Source organism: Bos taurus, chromosome 14 (assembly GCF_002263795.3).
Source record: "Bos taurus isolate L1 Dominette 01449 registration number 42190680 breed Hereford chromosome 14, ARS-UCD2.0, whole genome shotgun sequence".
Taxonomy (NCBI): Eukaryota; Metazoa; Chordata; class Mammalia; order Artiodactyla; family Bovidae; genus Bos; species Bos taurus.
In genome coordinates this window covers 14,739,431-14,751,526 of record NC_037341.1, presented here as the reverse complement: position 1 = coordinate 14,751,526, position 12,096 = coordinate 14,739,431, and the positions used below count along the sequence as shown (strand labels likewise).

Genomic DNA, 12,096 nt, shown 5'->3' with positions numbered 1-12,096 from the left:
ACTCTCACATACATACATGACCACAGGAAAAACTATAGCCTTGACTAGACGAACCTTTGTTGGCAAAGTAATGTCTCTGCTTTTGAATATGCTATCTAGCTTGGTCATAACTTTCCTTCCAGGGAGTAAGCGTCTTTTAATTTCATGGCTGCAGTCACCACCTGCAGTGATTTTGGAGCCCCCAAAAATAAAGTCTGACATTGTTTCCACTGTTTCCCCATCTATTTCCCATGAAGTGATGGGACCGGATGTCATGATCTTCGTTTTCTGAATGTTGAGTTTTAAGCCAACTTTTTTACTCTCCTCTTTCACCTTCATCAAGAGGCTTTTGAGTTCCTCTTCACTTTCTGCCATAAGGGTGGTGTCATCTGCATATCTGAGGTTATTGATATTTCTCCCGGCAATCTTGATTCCAGCTTGTGCTTCTTCCAGCCCAGCGTTTCTCATGATGTACTCTGCATGGGAGTTAAATAAGCAGGGTGACAATATACAGCCTTGACGAACTCCTTTTCCTATTTGGAACCAGTCTGTTGTTCCATGTCCAGTTCTCTCTGTTGCTTCCTGACCTGCATACAAATTTCTCAAGAGGCAGATCAGGTGGTCTGGTATTCTCATCTCTTTCAGAATTTTCCACAGTTTATTGTGATCCACACAGTCAAAGGCTTTGGCATAGTCAATAAAGCAGAAATAGATGCTTTTCTGGAACTCTCTTGCTTTTTCAATGATCCAGCGGATGTTGGCAATTTGATCTCTGGTTCCTCTGCCTTTTCTAAAACCAGCTTGAACATCAGGAAGTTCATGGTTCACATATTGCTGAAGCCTGGCTTGGAGAATTTTGAGCATGACTTTACTAGCGTGTGAGATGAGTGCAATTGTGTGGTAGTTTGAGCATTCTTTGGCATTGCCTTTCTTTGGGATTAGAATGAAAACTGACCTTTTCCAGTTCTGTGGCCACTGCTGAGTTTTCCAAATTTGCTGGCATATTGAGTGCAGCACTTTCACAGCATCATCTTTCAGGATTTGGAATAGCTCAACTGGAATTCTATCACCTCAACTAGCTTTGTTCGTAGTGATGCTTTCTAAGGGGCCTTAGACTTGACTTCACATTCCAGGATGTCTGGCTCTAGGTCAGTGATCACACCATCGTGATTATCTGGGTCATGAAGATCTTTTTTGTACAGTTCTTCTGTGTATTCTTGCCATCTCTTCTTAATATCTTTTGCTTCTGTTAGGTCCATACCATTTCTGTCCTTTATCGAGCCCATCTTTGCATGAAATGTTCCTTTGGTATCTCTGATTTTCTTGAAGAGATCTGTAGTCTTTCCCATTCTGTTATTTTCCTCTATTTCTTTGCACTGATCACTGAAGAAGGCTTTCTTATCTCTTCTTGCTATTCTTTGGAACTCTGTATTCAGATGCTTATATCTTTCCTTCTCTCCTTTGCTTTTTGCTTCTTTTCTTTTCACAGCTATTTGTAAGGCCTCCCCAGACAGCCATTTTTCTTTTTTGCATTTCTTTTTCATGTGGATGGTCTTGATCCCTGTCTCCTGTACAATGTCACGAACCTCATTCCATAGCTCATCAGGCACTCTATCTATCAGATCTAGGCCCTTAAATCTATTTCTCACTTCCATTGTATAATCATAAGGGATTTGATTTAGGTCATACCTGAATGGTCTAGTGGTTTTCCCTACTTTCTTCAATTTAAGTCTGAATTTGGCAATAAGGAGTTCATGATCTGAGCCACAGTCAGCTCCTGGTCTTGTTTTTGCTGACTGTATAGAGCTTCTCCATCTTTGGCTACAAAGAATATAATCAATCTGATTTCGGTGTTGACCATCTGGTGATGTCCATGTATAGAGTCTTCTCTTGTATTGTTGGAAGAGGGTGTTTGTTATGACCAGTGCATTTTCTTGGCAAAACTCTATTAGTCTTTGCTCTGCTTCATTCTGTATTCCAAGGCCAAATTTGCCTGTTACTCCAGGTGTTTCTTGACTTCCTACTTTTGCATTCCAGTCCCCTATAATGAAAAGGACATCTTTTTTGGGTGTTAGTTCTAAAAGGTCTTGTAGGTCTTCATAGAACCGTTCAACTTCAGCTTTAATCCCATCCAAAAACATCTTCACAGAAACAACCAGAATGGTGTTTGACTAAGTATCTGTGATCCAGTCAAGGTGACACATAAAATCGGCCATGGCACCTGGTATCCATAAACACACAAATAAATAGTATAGAATAGAATCCAGTTGGATTACTGGTTTTGGGGCTTGCCTCACTGAGTGGGCCTGTTTATCAATTATAATACATTCATCTGCAGGTAATATGAAGTCTAGCACCGATGGCTAAAGTAAATAAAGGTTTTGTGGGGGACGCAGGTATTGGTTCAGCTGTTCAACAATGCTGCCAGAGGTTTGAGTTCTTCTCTTCATCTTCCACATCCTGGTGTTGTGGTCTCATGGTTGCAGGATGCAAGGTTGACATCCCGAGGTCTCATGTCAAGAGTGAGGCAGGGGAAAAGGGACTAGGGAAGCAGAAGGAAGCTGGGGGACACAGCTGAGCCTGTCCCTTTTTCTCAAGAAAGTAGAGGGAAGTTCCTTGGCTGTCCAGCACTGACTCAGTGGTTTCACTGCTGTGTCCTGCGTTCAATCCCTAGTCAGAGAACTAAGATGGCCAAAAAAAGAAAAAAAAATGTAAAAAGTATAGTCTTCCCAGAAACCCCACCTGGGGGATTTCTCCTTATACCTTGTTGGCCAGAAATAGGTCACTTTACACCTTTAAGCTGCAAGGAAACTGAGAAGCAGGATTGTTGTGCATGTTTGGTCCAGTCAAATACATGTTGTTACCTCAAATTAAATCAGAGTTCAGTAGCAACAAAGAGTGTGGAGTGGGTGTTGGGCAAACAACTAGCACGTCTGCCACTCGTGAAATTCATTGTCAATGCCTTTAAGGGGTGCCTAGCACACAAGAGGACTTAAGAAATGTATGTTTGGGTGATTTCAGAAGCACCCTGGTAGGGAGAGAATTGAACCACGAATCACAGAAATAGAGATCTCCATCCCAGCCCTGCCACTCCCCACTGTGTGATCTCGAATAAGTCAACTGTTTCCCAGTTCTGTACAATGGAACTAATCCTTCCAAAATTAAAATAATACCAGTGAAAGTACTTTGCAAAGGACAAGAGAGACATGAGTCAAAACCACTATTACCTAGATCCCCAAACGATTGTGCTTTCTCCCCAGATCTCAAAATTCTCTGCTTCTCCTCCTGTTCTGCTGTCCTTGATGACCCATGACCTTCACAGATTCCAGCGGGGAATGGAGATGGTGTCCACCCTTATGATCCAAGTTAGATCATAGAAAAAGCAAGAGAATTCCAGAAAATCTTCTGCTTCATTGACTACACTAAAGCCTTTGTGTAGATCACAACAAACTGTGGAAAATTCTTAAAGAGATGAGAATATCATATCACCTTACCTGCCTTCTGAGAAATCGGTATGCAGGTCATGAAGCAACAGTTAGAACCAGACATGGAATAATGGACTGGTTCCAAACTGGAAAAGGAGTGTGTCAGGCTGTTTATTGTCACCCTGCTCATTTAACTTATATGCAGAGTGCATCATGCGACATGCTGGGCTGGATGAAGCACAAGCTGGAATCAAGATTGCTGGGAGGAATATCAATAACTTCAGATATGTAAAGGACACCACCCTTATGGCAGAAAACAAAGAGGAACTAAAGAGCCTCTTGATGAAAATGAAAGAGGAGAGTGAAAAAGCTGGCTTAAAACTAAACATTCAAAAAATGAAGATCATAGCATCTGGTCCCATCACTTCATGGCAAACAGATGGGGAATGAAAACAGTGAGAGACTTTATTTTCTTGGGCTCCAAAATCACTGCAGATGGTGACTGCAGCCATGAAATTAAGACACTTGTTCCTTGGAAGAAAAGCGATGACCAGTTAAAAAGCAGAGACATTACTTTGCTGACAACAGTCTGTCTAGTCAAAGCTATGGTTTTTCCAGTAGTCATGTATGGTTGTGAGAGTCGGACTATAAAGAAAGCTGAGTGCCAAAGGACTGATGCTTTGAACTGCAGTGTTGGAGAAGACTCATGGGAGTCCCCTGGACTGCAAGGAGATCCAACCAGTCCATCCTAAAGGAAATCAGTCCTGAATACTCACTGATGCTAAAACTGAAGCTCCAATCCTTTGGCCACCTGATACGAAGAACTGACTCATTGGAAAAGACCCTGATGCTGGGAAAGATTGAAGGTGGGAGGAAAGGGGACGACAGAAGATGAGATGGTTGGATGGCATCACCGACTTGATGGACATGAATTTGACCAAGCTCCGAGAGTTGGTGATGGAGAGGGAAGCCTGGTGCGCTGCAGTCCATGTGGTCATGAAGAGTCAGACACAACTGAGCGACTGAACTGAACTGAACTCATAACTGGATCATCCTTCTGAGCAGCCCATAGACGAATACGATGAGTCTCTAACTTCCCCTGCTCCTATCACGTTCTGGAGATTGGCGCTTCAGGTGGAAGCCCAGGTACACACTCCCTCTCTGGGCCAGTGCCATGTCATAGCGCCACCAGGGCTGTTTACCACCCTGACCTTGCTCTCTATCACTCAGGAGTCAATGTTGTGCAAGTTCATCCAACGGCCCCCTGTGAAGGGTTTCACCAAACACTGCGGTGACCTGGACATTGGCTTCCCACACTGACCCTGCAAAACTCCTGGCTCCTGATGTCTTTCTGTCCTTATCTTCTCCCTTTCCTTCCTGTGACATTTTAATGCACCAGATCTTCCTTATCTTGACATTATGACTTAACCCTACCAGCTTTAGTTTTTTTCCCTCTTTAAAAAAATATTTAATGAATTTGTTACAATATTACTTCTGCTTTATGTTTTGTTTTTTTGGCCATGAGGCGTATGCCATCTTAGGATCGAACTAGTACCCCTGCATTGAAAGGTGAAGTCTTAACCACTGGGCCAGTCTAGCTTTTTAATTATAGTTCCTTTTTTCCCCATCATTTTCAACTTGGACACAACTTGTGTCTACCTACCTCATGGTTCCACCAGTTTTACTTCCATCTCGTCCCTGAAATAAATAAGCTCCTGAGTGCCAAGTACCCGGGGATGTATTGGATCTTTTCTGCCTAGTGCTCTGTGTGGCTTCCACATTTCACTGGGCACTTGCTGGGCCCATTCTTCTTGTTTCCTTCCACTTTCACTCTACACTCCAGCTGACCCTTGAGGGCTCGTGTAATCCCTGTTCTGACTTCACTCTGCTTCTCTTAAGCAGCTGCTTCTGCTTTCACTGTTGATATTGCCCAGATCAATATTTCTAGCCCAGGTTTCTCCCTTCAGAACACTCTTTAAAAATCTGAAAGCTGAGACACATAGAGGTCATACAATATGTCCATGTTCACAACTATGAAGGGGATGAGATTTAAAAAACTTTTTAAATTGAAGTCTAGTTGATTTACAGTATTGTGTTAGTGTCAGGTACACAGCAAAATGATCCAGTTATTTACACATATATACATATTTTCAGATTACTTTATTACTTTTATTTTTTTCAGATTTATTTTATTACTATTATTGCAAGATATTGAATATTTTCCCCTGGGTTATACAGTAAATTCTTGTTGTTTACCTATATTTTAAATATAGTAGTTTGTATCAGTTAATTCCTAAACTCCTAATTTATCCCTCCCCCTCCTTCTTTTCCCCTTTGGTAACCATAAATTTGCTTTCTATGTCTGTGAGTCTATTTCTGTTTTGTAAATAAGTTCATTTTTTTATCACTTTTTAAGATTGCACACGCAATATTTATTTGCCTTTCTTTGTCTGATTTACTTTACTAAGTATGTTAAGCTCTAGGTTCATCCATGTTGCTGCAAATGGCAATATTTTCATTCTTTTTACAGCAGAGTAGTAGTCCAATGTGTATACACACCACATCTTAATTTGTCAGTTGGTGGACATTCAGGTTGCTTCTATGGACAGAGGAGCCTGGCAGACTACAGTCCATGGGGTCGCCAAGAGTCAGACACGACTGAGCGACTTCACTTCACTCATTTCATCTTTATCACTGGAGAAGGAAATGGCAACCCACTCCAGTATTCTTGCCTGGAGAATCCCATGGACAGAGGAGCCTGGCAGGCCATGGTCCTTGGGGTCTCAGAGAGTTGGACACGACTGAAGTGACTGAGCACGCACGCATATCTTGGCTATTGTAGACAGTACTGCTATGAATGCTGGGATGCATGTAGTTTTTGGAATTAGAGTTTTTGTCTTTTCTAGATATATGCCCAGGAGTGGGATTGCTGGATCATATAGTAGCTCTATCTTTAGCTTTTAAAGGAATACCAATACTATTTTCCATAGTGGCTGCTCCAACTTAACATTTGAGGGGGCTGAATATTAACTCTAGCTGTTTATTTCACTGACTTGCTCTCCAACTATCTGTAGGGGAAAGAAGAGAGAGGGGCAGTGAGGGGACTCGTATTTACTAAGAGCTCACTGTGGGCCAGAGGCTAACTGAGCTGGGCACTTTTGCATCATTACATGTACTCTTTGTGATGTCATCAATTCCTGTTTTATAGGTGAGGAGACTGAGGCTTCCCAGGTGGTTAGCAGTAAAACAGTCTGCCTGCGATGCAGGAGACGTGGATTTGATCCCTGGATCAAGAAGATACCCTCGAGAAGGAAAGGACAACCTACTCCAGCATTCTTATTTGGGAAATCCCATGAACAAAGGAGCCTTGGGGGCTATAGCCATAGATTTTGCAAAGACTTGGACACAACTTAACGACTAAACAGCAAACTGAGGACCAGGGAGGTGGAATACATTGCTCTTGGTCACACAGCTAGTAAATCTGTCAAGTCGAACTCTAGCCTTCCAACATCAAAGTTCAGGGACTCTATTTTTTATTACCTAGTGTGTCTCTTTCTTTAAAAATCCAGATTTAGACAAATAGCCTTTTACTTTCAATGAGTCCAGACCATGTGACCTTCTGTGCAATTTTTTTGGACAAGCCCTGATGGGAATGGCTATGGAATGAACCTATAACACAGCAGCAAGCACGGATGCCGTCTCAAATTAGCCCGGGTCAGCAGTTGTAGGCTTGGCAGCCACATAATGTCAACCCCAAAATTCCTTGGGCTGGCTCCAGTGGGCTCTGCAGCCAGTAGGACACTGCGAGAGCCATGGGAAATCTGTGATCTACTGTTGGCCCCTCCTGCTACACTGGCTCTCAAATTGTTCCAGAATCATCTGACTGGTTGTAATAGCAGGGGAAATAACGAGTTAATCCTCCTGCCTGGGCTGTTTGCAAGAAGTTGTGTGCTTTGCTTATTAAAGTCCGCCTAGTGTGGAAGGGAATAAATGGCCCTTCCAGGAGGGAGCCTCGTTGAGCAGGAGAAATCATTTTCTTCTGGTCAAGTGCAGGTTGTGGGTTAGAGACATGCCTGCAGGTTTCAGATAATTTGTGCCAGGCCCATGGGCCTTGTTTTTGTGTTCTGCTCATTTAGCAAGACTCCATCCTCTTTTACCTCCTTAATCAGGCTTCTGCTAAGAGAATCTAATGCTCACAAAATTTCTGACCTGCCTTTTCAAATTACCCTATTATTTTTTCTTTCTCACTGGGTGATTAGTGCCATAAGCACAAGTTTCCAAAAGTCACAACACACCAAATGAAAAGTCAAGTTACTCCCTCCCTACTCCTGTGCCCCAAGTAAATCTGATGTGTACATTTAGCCTTCTAAAAACATCCAATTTCATCTTGGAGAGAAAGTTCTCTGGATGAGGCCTAAACACAATTTTAAATCATATTAAAAAACTGACAGCACAGAAAACACAAACCAAAATAGAAAAAAATGATAAATTCTACTTCATCAAAATGAAAATGTATGCCCTTTGAAAGACACTATTAAGGAAATGAGATGATAAGCCACAATCTGGGAGAAGATATTTGTGATGAAAACAATCTAATTAAGAAATGGACAAAAGATTATTTTTTTATAAACACTTTAACAAAGAATATGTACAAATGGCTAGGAGGTCCATGAAAAGATGCTCTGCACTGTTAGCCATCAGCAAAATGTCAATTAAAACCAAAGTGAAATATTAATATACAGACACTGGGATGACTAAAGTTCAAAAGACTGACAATGCCAGCTGCTGGTAAAAATTTGGAGCAACTGGAATTCTTGCACATTGCTGGTGAGAATGCAAAATGGAGTAAATGTTTTTTATTTTTAAGATAGTTTAAAAAAAAAGCATATTATAATTAGAATTAGCCAACCAAACTCCGATTAGATGATCACAATTTTTTTTTTCAGCATCCAAAGTGCTATAGGCAGGGATTAAATGCACACTGTTTTCTCACTATAAGAGCTGGTCAGAGTGTTGGCTGTGGCTGGTCAAGGTAGTAGAGCTTCTCTACAGTGTGTTTGACCTCACACTTATTGACCTTGATAGCATCCTTGGTGAACACCAGTGTGACCTTGATCTCTGTGGTCAATTTCATGGCCAGACCAACTTGACGGGCCAGGGGTCAAGCTTGTTTCTCCTGGGGATGCTCATCCTCCATTAGTTGGGCTGCCTCTGGAACCACAGTGTCTTGGGCTCCTGGGAGGTAAGTGGCATACAGCTCTTCATTGTTTTGATGTCTTTGGACACATTTCCGCACTGTCTTCCTGGTTATTAAAGTTTTTGCTTTGGATCATGTTGTGGTTGAAACAAGGGCTTCATTTTTCACTTTCAGTGTCATATTCGTAAAAATCTGGGAAATCACTTTGGAAAATACTTTGGCAGTTTCTTATGAAGGTAAACATATACTTTCTCTCTGACCCATCAGTCCGCAGAGAAATTAAAATCTAAGTCCACACGTACACCTGTATGTGAATATTCATAGCAACTGTACTTGGAACAGCCCTGACCTGGAAAAAACCCAGATCTTCATCAGCTGGTAAACAAATTGTGGTACCTCCATGCACTGGGATACTACTCAGTGAAGGAATAATAGTGAGTACCTCCATGCACTGGGATACTACTCAGTGAAGGAATAATAGTGAGTACCTCCATGCACTGGGATACTACTCAGTGAAGGAATAATAGCGGGACAACGTGGGCAAATATGAGAATCATTATGCTTAGCGAAAGAAGCCAGGCTTGAAAGGCCACATACTCTGTGATCCTAAAAGTACAGAGACAGAAATCAGATGAATGGTTGCCAAGGGCTGGGGAAAGAGGGAATAAATAGAAGGAGACTGACTGCCAAAAAGCACAGGAGACCTTTTGGGAATGACAGAAATGTTCTGTATCTTGATTGCGTTAATGGGTATATGACTGCATTTATCAAAAGTCATGAAACTGTACTCTTAAGAAAGATCAGTTTTGTTGCGTGTAACTAATACCTCAACAAACCTGGCTAAAAGATAAGGCACAAGAGTTATCTGGAACACAGGTGGGTCTGAACCCCTGCATTCCACATTATCTTTGTGACACTAAACAGATGTCTTGACCTTTCTGTGTGCCCATTGCTACACTTATAAAATGGAGTGTACTGGTTAGGATGGGCTAACTGCGGTGACAAATAGGCCCCAAACGTATATGGTTTAACAAAGGGTTTTTGGTTCATATTACAGGTTTTGGTTCATATTACAGGTTTCAAGTTGGTGCTAGCTGTTCTCTATGTAATCATCTGGGAAAACCAATGTGCTCCTAAGGTCACCCTGAGGTCATTCTAGCCATCCCTTCAACCAGAAGTTAAAGAGTACATGCAGGTCTTATGGGCCAGGCCTGAGTAATGTCTCTATTCATGTTACACAGCAGAGGACTCAGTCCCATGGCCACACCTGGCTTCAGGGGAGGCTGGGAAATGTAGTCTAGCTGTGTGCCCAGGGTGAAGAGAACACTGGTTTTGGTGAGCAGCAAGCCGACCGGGATGAAAGCATATGGCACGTAACACAGCCCTATAAGTGGCATGATGGGTGGTATGAATCTCTGTCATAACATCTTGATAGTATTATCTCAGCCTCAAAAATAAGCATTACAATTGATATTAAAGAACAAGGGCCCAGACTCAAATGCCTACAGGGGCCAAGAATATAAAATAATTGTGAATTTGGCCTGGGTTATAAAAACAAGGAATGGAAGGTCTGTAGCTGACATGGAGAGACAGTATCCTGTCTAATGGCTTATCAGCTCCCCCAGATTGTAAACCGCAGTGTTGGGGGAGCAGTATGCGTCTGTGAAGCACCTATGGTGACTTACAACAAAGTCCCATATCCCACAGATGCTTGATGGTCAGCCAGGGAGGCAGGTTGATGAGCTGGCTTCCAGAATCCATTCTTCCATGTGTTCTGTTGTTAGGATCGTAGCTGGGCTTGTAGGTGGTCAGCTAAACTGCATTTCCCAACCTTCTCAGCAGTTAGATGTGGCCAACCTGAGTGTGGGCTCCCCAGGTAGTACATGGTAGAGAATCCACCTGCCAAAATAGGAGATACAGGTTCGATCCCTGGGTCGGGAAGATCCTCTGGAGAAGGAAATGATGACCTACTCCAGTATTCTGGCCTGGAAAATTCCATGGACAGAGGAGCCTGGCAGTTTACAGTCCATGGGGTTGCAAAGAGTCGGCCCCGACTGTGTCACTGAGCACACACACACAAGAGCCTGAGTGCTCGCCAGTAGAAGTGATGTGTGCCATGTGTGGGTCTGAGACTTGGGTAACTGGACAAAGCCCTTCTTTACTCTGACAACTGGAACCTAGGTGTGATGGTGACTCAATTTGGACCAGGCAGACAGCAACAATATTCTAGTCTAGGGGATGGTGGAGCAAAAGGACATGCGAGTCTGAGTTCCTGAATGACTATATGGAGCAGAGCCCCCTTGATGACCTGGACAGCTCACCTCAGGGCTGTTTCATGAAAGAGAATTCTCCATATTGTTTAAGCCATTGCATTTTTGGACCTCTTTGTTAGAGCAGCCCAGTCTTTACCCGACTAATACAGTCAGATTCATTTGCTAAATGACTTGCCCTTCTTGCCATCTTTATGCTTCTGTAATTCTAATTTGAGACTTCAGCTAAGTTAAGAGTCACTACCATGTTAGAGGCCTTCAGAGCTGCTCATGCCTGTATGCATGCTAAGTTGCTTCAGTCATGTCCAACTCTTTGCAACCCTATGGACTGTAGCCTGCCAGGCTCCTCTGTCCACAGGATTCTCCAGGCAAGAATACTGGAGTGTGTCGCCATGCCCTCCTCCAAGGGATTTTCCTGTCCCAGGGTTTGAACCGACGTGGCTTATGTCTCCTGCATTGGGAAGCATGTTCTTTATCACTAGTGCCACCTGGGAAGCCCCAGAGTTGCTCATGGATAATCAAAACTACGATTGTGGAAAATCAGTTCAGTTCAGTTCAGTTGCTCAGTTGTGTCCGACTCTTTGTGACCCCATGGACTGCAGCACACCAGGCCTCCCTGTCCATCACCAACTCCTGGAGTTTACTAAAACTCACGTCCATTGAGACGGTGATGCCATCCAACCATCTCATCCTCTGTTGTTCCCTTCTCCTCCTGCCTTCAATCTTTCCCAGCATCAGGGTCTTTTCCAATGAGTCAGTTCTTTACATCAGGTGGCCAAAGTATTGGAGTTTCAGCTTCAACATCAGTTCTTCCAATGAATATTCAGGGCTGATTTCCTTTAGGATTGACTGGTTGGATCTCCTTTCAGTCCAAGGGACCCTCAAGAGTCTTCTCCCAACACCACAGTTCAAAAGCATCAGTCCTTCTGCGGTCAGCTTTCTTTATAGTCCAACTCTCACATCCATACATGACTACTGGAAAAACCATAGCCTTGACTAGACGGACCTTTGTTGTGGAAAATACCAAACATCTAATCAATCGATCAAAGAACATGTTTAGAAATTGTTGATTTTCAGCCCGGAACAAGAAGAATGCATCTCAGAAAAAGGAGAGGGAAGGGCAGCTCCTTTACTGTGCCTGTCTAATGGGCCAGGTGCTGGACTAGGCATTTACAGATGGAATCCCAGGTTCACTCTTACAAGAGTCCAACTACAGACTGCTGTT

General features: G+C 42.9%; 1 long non-coding RNA gene across 1 annotated transcript in view; it reads left to right on the top strand.

Annotated features, from left to right (window-relative positions):
* LOC112449617 (uncharacterized) overlaps positions 1-6,603 on the top strand; it is a 31,292-nt gene extending 24,689 nt beyond the window's left edge. The window contains exon 3 of the long non-coding RNA XR_003038217.2: positions 3,240-6,603. This is a non-coding gene — a long non-coding RNA (uncharacterized lncRNA). The remainder of the gene's footprint in view (positions 1-3,239) is intronic.
* The last annotated feature ends 5,493 nt before the right edge of the window (positions 6,604-12,096 follow it).